At 42.4% G+C, this 7,412-nt stretch overlaps 1 pseudogene; it reads right to left on the reverse strand.

Moving 5' to 3' along the window:
- Positions 1-5,430: 5,430 nt before the first annotated feature.
- On the reverse strand, positions 5,431-7,412 carry LOC101971167 (mRNA turnover protein 4 homolog; annotated as a pseudogene).

A 7,412-nucleotide genomic window follows, 5' to 3' on the forward strand; every position in this document is an offset into this window, starting at 1 on the left:
GACAAGAATAAAAGAACACAAGATTAAAATTCAAATTAGTTGAGCTTTAGCCAATCAGAAAAATATTTTGTGATGACACATCTGTTGCTAGGAGAAGACTCTTGTAAAGGGTCCAGGACAAGAGATAGTAGTTCATTAGGGGGGAATAAGACACTTCTTACACAAGCAACAAAAATATCCAAGTTTTTGAGAATGTTGGTCAATCACCCACACACTCTTCCATCCTAATCCAAGTTTTGGAAAAGGGTTTTACCTGAAGAAAAGAATCAATGGAAATAAGCTGAAAACTCTAGGCTGTGACAACAGGGGAGGTTTTTTTTTTTTAATATGTTTTTAATTGTCAATGGACCTGTATTTATTTATCTGTGGTGCTGAGAATCAAACCCAGTGCCTCACACATGCTAGGCAAGTGCTCTACCACTGAGCCACTACCCCAGCCCCAACCTCACAATGAATCATCTAAATAGAGAATGCCTGGATTTGGGCAGTACAGGGTGACCGAGCTTTACTTAAGAAGCTCCTTATGGCTTCATGCTTCTCTTTTCAATGTCCTAGATCACAGAATGACCAACTCAGACCGAGATCTTGAGGTCACTGGCATTATGTTATATTTAGAGGACATTGGAAAAGAAATTCTTGAGTTTCAACACTTCCAAAGATTGAGAGGAAAAGAAAGCTACACCTTTAGTAGTGGTTAACAGAGACAATGGGCTGTGAAGAGCGGAACTTCTCCCAGTTTCTGCCAGACTGGAGAGATTCTGTAGAGAGAATCTGACCTGGGAGACACAGGTCAATGAATGAATTGGGCAGTTTATTCTACTAGGCATTCAGGGTAACAGCCCAGAGGAGATATTGCCATGTCTTAAGATTATGAAAGCTCTGGCTGTGACATCCCATCAGGTGGTGAGTCTTTCATTTAACCTCAGTCATGACATGTTTGTTTAGGGTAGATGCTGTGCTGAGATCTTATCCTGACCTGCAGCTGCCCTCACACATCAGGAGGGCATCACTGATTTTCTGATCACACCCAAGGGCTTTCAACATCCTGTATTATTGACTCCTAGATCACTAAGAGGAGAACCATAGCACAGTCCTGCCCTAAAATAGTTCGGGGATCCATCTCTCACTAGATGAGAGTTCTGCAGTGTCAGTCTCTGCTGAGAGTCTGGTTCTATGATTTAGGCTCGTTGTTTCCTCTTTCAGAGAGCAAAGCTAAGTTGTATAATTTTTCTGTGTACCCTGTGCTGGCTGCCATCATGCCTTGTCCTTAAAAGGTGCTTAATAAATGCATGGTAGATTCAAAGACACTTTACATGTCATAAAGCCCCTTCATCCCAAGGTATTGCTTAGCAACTTATGATTTTGTTTAGTCCTAATCCACTGATTGGTTCTGTTCATGAGATTACCAAATTTGAGAGACTTCAAAAACAACTTTCAGTTCCCCTCCTCTGTGATTCAAGAGAAGTTCCTATATGGACGCTACTCATGGTTTCCTGTTCTCCCAAATTCTAGTTTCCTGTGTGTTTGAGGGGATTTCTGAGGTCACCTGAGTGATCTCTTTATGGTGACGGTAATCGGTGAGGAACACTGTCATTCAGGATTGTCCTGCTGTACCCATAGACACTCCAAACAGAATTGAATCTATTATGAAGAAGTACACCTTGAAACTGTTAGGGAGTCTGGAAGAGCAACAGTGAGTGCACTTTCAGCTTTAAAAGAGGTTAGGGGGGCTGTGATTGTGGCTCAGTGACTGAGCACTTGCCTCGCGCATGTGAGGCCCTGGGTTTAATCCTCAGCACCATATAAAAAGAAAATAAAAATAAAAAGTAAAAAAAAATGCCCTCATTTGAAAAAAAAATAATAATAAAATAAAAGAGGTTAGGAACCTGTGGGAAGCCCCCCTGACATCTCAGTTCCTCTAGAGCCCTCAGGGAGTGGAATGTCTGCTGTGGTTGTCACTCATGTCTGCTGCTGCCAAAACTCATGTCCTTGAAACCTTGGGTCCTCTGTGTGAGGTGGCACCACATAATACTGAGTCTCACGGGAAAAGTGTATGTTCAGAAAATTTGGGTTGAGCAGAAGCAGGGAGATGTAATATCCTTCTTTTGTTCCTTAAGATACAAACATGACCATAGAAATAAATGGAAATTTTATTAAAAATTACTAAATGTCAATGCATATAATATCTGTATATCTTCTATCCATCTATCATCTCTTCACTATCTCACTCTGACCCTCCCATAGTATCAAATACTTAAGACCAGAGGAAATATTCTTGCAGAGTAAATGGTTAGAACTTGGGAATGAAGGATCTTCCACATTGAGCCCAGATCAAGTCTGGGACCTCAGTACTTTATATACTTGTGTAATCTAAATTCTGAAAACCTTCAATTCCCCTTACAGCTTCCCTTTCCTGACCCCTTTCCCTTGGTACTCGGGTGCTTCATGGTGTTTTTCCCTACTGAGGATTTCCCCAGAGAAGTGCAGACGTATGTTACGCAAGCATTTCATTCCCAACTCACTACTCAAGAAATTCTGTGTCACTTCTCCACTTCCTAAAAGGTGGTAGAAGCTAATCTGCTGAAATAAATTCTCCATCAGAATGGAAACCAGGAACTGCTGGTATAAGCAAATATGCTAGGGTGGCTGGATGATGGGACTTCCTAGTGTGACCTGTATGAACAAAGGGCTCCATAGTGACTTGGTTCATCTTGAACCTGGGAGGATGACAGGTTAAGAAACTGATTCATTCTCTGTTCACCTCTACCTGAAACAATGTTTTAAAGATCCAAGTTCTCTTCACACAGCCCTTCAGAGGTGTGAAGTGACACTTCCTTACTTGAGTAGTCTCTGTAAATAAGGAAATGCAGGAGAGATGGAGATAGAGATAGAGATAGAGATAGAGATAGAGATAGAGATAGATAGAGAGAGAGAGAGAGAGAGAGAGAGAGAGAGAGAGAGAGAGAGAGAGAGAGAAATATCACACTGTTAACCCACATCTCAGGATATTTCCCTGCAGAAATTCCCAATGTTCTTGTCTATTCTAAAATGCACAAGCTGAACCTTATAACTGAGAGACTGTGAAGGAAAAGATTCACTTAAAAAGTCATCAAAGAAGCCTTCGAGTAATTGCCTCCAACAGCTGCCCCATGCGTCCCTTCAACCTCTCGAACCTCTCACCCAGCACCTCCTCCTATTCTGCAGATGTTCTGCAACTTGTTTTCAGACTTGCTTCCACTGCGTCTGTCATCTTTCCATTTCAGAGCCAGTGTAGACAGTTAAGATGCAGAAATTTCCAATGCAAAACTGTTTTCATTTTCCAAAAAAGTGCTTTTACCTTGACTCCTCTTATGGTCTCTCTCCCAGAAATAGGGAAAGATTTTATGCAACCATTCAAATGAGACAGAGACCTGAAGTATTATGTCCTACTGCACAAATCCTAAATGTCGTAATCTTGTCGAGGCCTGAATGGAGTTCAGATGTGTTCGAGTGCATATGCCTCTGTGTGTATGTGTAGGAAAAAGAGCTTAAACATCTCCTGTCCTAATCAATCTGATTTATATAATTTTAAATTTACTCCTTTAATATTGCTTGGTCATAGTTTATGTTTAATATTTGTGTTCTGAGGATATCTGAAGCAAACTGATATAACTGCTATATTGGATAAACACTAAATAATATTCTTAATCAAATTGGTATTTTGCCTGTTATTGTCCCTTTACAGATTCTTGTTTAAAAGAACGATTTCCCTTGCCACTAGATAGGAATTATAGCATACTATATGAACAATTTGTTCAATTTTAAATAACATACGATCCTATTACTTCCTTAAGTTGCACAAATAAACCTCAATTCAGCAATTAGATTGTTACTACTATGTAAGAATCAGAAGTTCCAACTTGATTTAATATAAATCTTCTTTTTTTTCATTGTTTACATTTTTATTATGAAGTATATTACAAAGGAAAAGTGATAGGGTGAGAGACTTTGGTGGGGAGGGAGTTGCAGTTTCCAGCCCTCTCTGGGTGTGCTGGCCTCTGCTCTGTGGGGAACTGCCATATTCACATACCCTGGAAGCTCTCTGAACATAAGTCTTTTTTTTTCTTTTTAATTCTAGGGATTGAACCCTGGGGTACTCTACCACTAAGCTACCTCCCTTGCCCTTTTAATTTTTTATCTTGAAACAGAGTCTTGCTAAATTTCCCAGGCTGGCCTCAATCTTGTAATCCTCCTGCCTCAGCCTTCATGAGCTGGGATTAAGTTGTATAACACTGCACTTGGCTATTTTTGGTGTTACTGACGACTGAACCTATGCCAGGCAAGTACTCTACACTGAACTACATTCCCAGCCCTTTATAAACAATTTTTGATACAGGTTCTCACTAAGTGGCCCATGATAGTTTCAAATCTACCTCTTCTCCTGCCTTAGCCTCCTGAGAAGCAAGAATTGAGGGGTGTACCACATCAAGTCCCCTGTGGATTTTTATGGAGACTTCTTTGCGTAGACATGATTTCTAACAGGCTGGGCAGGGAAACCCAGCCAGGCTGGTCTGTTCAGCAGCTTTTCTCCCCTGAGGATATGAGTAAGGATCCCTCTAGAATGAGGGTTTAAGACCTACTATTCCAACAGGTAGGTCAGAGAATTTCTTTTTTCTTTGTGATGCTGGGAATTGATCCCAAAACCTCAAGCATGCTAGTCCTAGACAAACACTTTACCACTGACCTACACACTCAGGCCCCAGAGAATACTTGCTAAAGGCAGAGGAAGACTGAAGGGAGTTAGAAGCCATGAAGAGTAGACATAAACCAAAGGTGGTAGGAAGATATATATGTCTCATGGATGCTCATGAAACAGATGTCCTTTCCTTTGGTGCTTTCACTAAACATCTGTATATGAAATAATATGGACAAAAACCTACCACAGTAGCTACCAAGAATTAAACCTCCAGGATGCTGAGAGACACTAAAGACTCACTCCCATCTCCCAGCAAAGGATTTACTCTCAAAGTCCCTGGCTTCTTGGCAGTCACCAGTAGGCCCTGGTTTGGGGGTATATATGCAGGGCTGGGAAGGACCAGCAGAGTATCTAATTTTCTTTAGCGACTCTCCATTCCAAGCATGGGTATCAAGGTCTGGAAAGGAGGAGAAGTCCCAGCTCTGGGGACTGTTCTCAGCTGTCCCCATTGTTGTCTGGCTGACTAGGTCAACAGAGGAACCCTGGGGATCCAGAGGCATACACCCCAAGGCCTCTTTTCTACGAAAAGTCTCCTGCTATCTCCAGAGTGACACCCTACAGACCCAGTTTTATTCTTTATAGAACAGTCAGTTTCCATCACCCATACTTATCTTCATCAACAGCAAAAATAAATAACTATTCCCCCTCAAGGGGCAGTAGCAATTCTGCATGGTCTGAAGGAGACAAAGAATGTGCTAGAAGGCCTCCAGTCCGGAGTCCCTGGGTAAGTCATCCTCGTTGTCCTCTGATTCTTCTGAGGACTCAGATGCACATTCTGAGAAGTCATCTCCCATCTGCTGGAAACTTCCCGACTGTACATCCCATGCGTATTTGGCGGTCACCTTGAATTCAGCCATCTCATATCCAAAAAGCTTTAGGACACAAGCCTGCTCCAGGGTCAGCACATCACCCTTTGTGCACACCTGGTAGTCAGAGAGCAGGGTCACCACACCTCTCTTGAGGGCAATGGGCAGGCCCCGCTACCTCAACTGTGGCTCCGTGGAGTGGGGGAACTGCTCCTGGGGCCCTGGATCCAGGCTCAGGGTGAAAGTTGCTTTGTTGCCAGAAGAGGCAAGTCCATTTCTGTGTATTTTGTGAACCACTCATTCATCTCCTCCTTTGTATGGTCGGTAAAAAAGAGACCAACTTCCCCCCTCAACTTCTTGCTCATCTGGTACAGGCTGTCTCTATCCTTATCAGACAAGTTTCTACCCAAGACCCACCTCATCACCTTGCTTTTGCCAAAAAACGTCAGCCATGTTTCCAGGTATTCCTGATGTCCTTAAGCTTACTGTTCTTCATATTGGCCACAGAGAAAATGAAGAGGTACTTGTATATGTCCACACATTTCCAAATCTTTGGGACAACTGATGAGGTTCTGGAGTTCAAGGAGCAGCATGGGTAGAGCAACTGTGGCCTCAGATGGAGGAAACCTGCTTTTTTTTTTCTTTGCTAGCAGGGATTAAATCCTTGGGGACTTAGTCACTGAGCAACATCCCCAGCCCTTTTTATTAATTTTTAATTTAAAGACAGATTCTTGTTTAGGGCCTTGCTAAGTTGCTGAGGCTGGCTTTGAACTTGTTATCCTCCTGCTTCAACCTTCCAATTACAGATGTGTGCCACCATGCCTGGCTTCTAGGACTTTAATCTGGTGTCTCCTCACTGCCTTTTACTTGCACTAGAGATACTAATTATAGGAGAAGCTGAGCCATGGATTTAGACCCATGGTATTTCCCAGGCTTCTGACTTATCTGTGACCAAGAATTAAACCTCCAGGATGCTTATGCAATGGAATCAATCCTATGGTCCTGCTTTGTTCATTTATTGGTAATCTAGAAACATTTACCTGCACCAAGAAGATTACAGCTAAATGGAAATGTAAGGAGCCTTGTTATCTTCTGATAAAGGGAGGCAGCTTATCTGCACTGTTCTACCTGTATCGAAGGCCAAAGGCATCAGGAGGTGGAATTCCATTCTCTCTCTATATATCAATTTATCTTTTGGTAGGAGGTATGAACTCAGGGGTGCTTAACCATTGAGTCATATCCCCAGCCCTTTTTATACTTTATTTTGAGACAGGGTCTCTCTAAGTTGTTTATGGCTTGCTAAATTGCTGAGCTGGTTTTGAACTCACAATCCTCCTGCCTCAGCCTCCTGAGCTGCTGGGATTACAGGTGTGTGCCACCAGGCCTGGTATTGAATTCCATTCTTAGGGAATGAAATCTCTGTCCAGCAGGAGACTGGCTGCTCTCTACCTGCTACACCCCAGGGTGAGCGGGTCAGAAGCAGTACAGTTGGGTGAGTGCAGCCACTTGCACCTGCAGCTGGTAACTAGCTAGTCTTTTGACTTTGGGCAGGCAAACAAAACCTGGCTAAGCTTCAGTTGCCTAAACAACAAAACAGTAATAACATATTTTAGTTTCTAAATAACAGGAATGCTAGGAGGATGGTGTGAAACAATAAATGAGAAATAAATGAGACACTGGGCACAACACTGGGCACGTAGGAAGGGCTCAATCAAAGCCAGAAATCTTCACAATGGGAGTTTTTATTGGTACTGTTGATGCTAATGAAAAAGGGGCTCAATCCTTTCCTCTTCTATCAGGTTCTGTTTCAGTTCCAAGCCTTTCTTGCTGATTTTGGTTAAGGAAACTTTCTTGGGCTTGGATTTCAGCAT

The sequence above is a fragment of the Ictidomys tridecemlineatus genome, chromosome 8 (assembly GCF_052094955.1).
Source record: "Ictidomys tridecemlineatus isolate mIctTri1 chromosome 8, mIctTri1.hap1, whole genome shotgun sequence".
In the NCBI taxonomy this organism is placed as follows: domain Eukaryota; kingdom Metazoa; phylum Chordata; class Mammalia; order Rodentia; family Sciuridae; genus Ictidomys; species Ictidomys tridecemlineatus.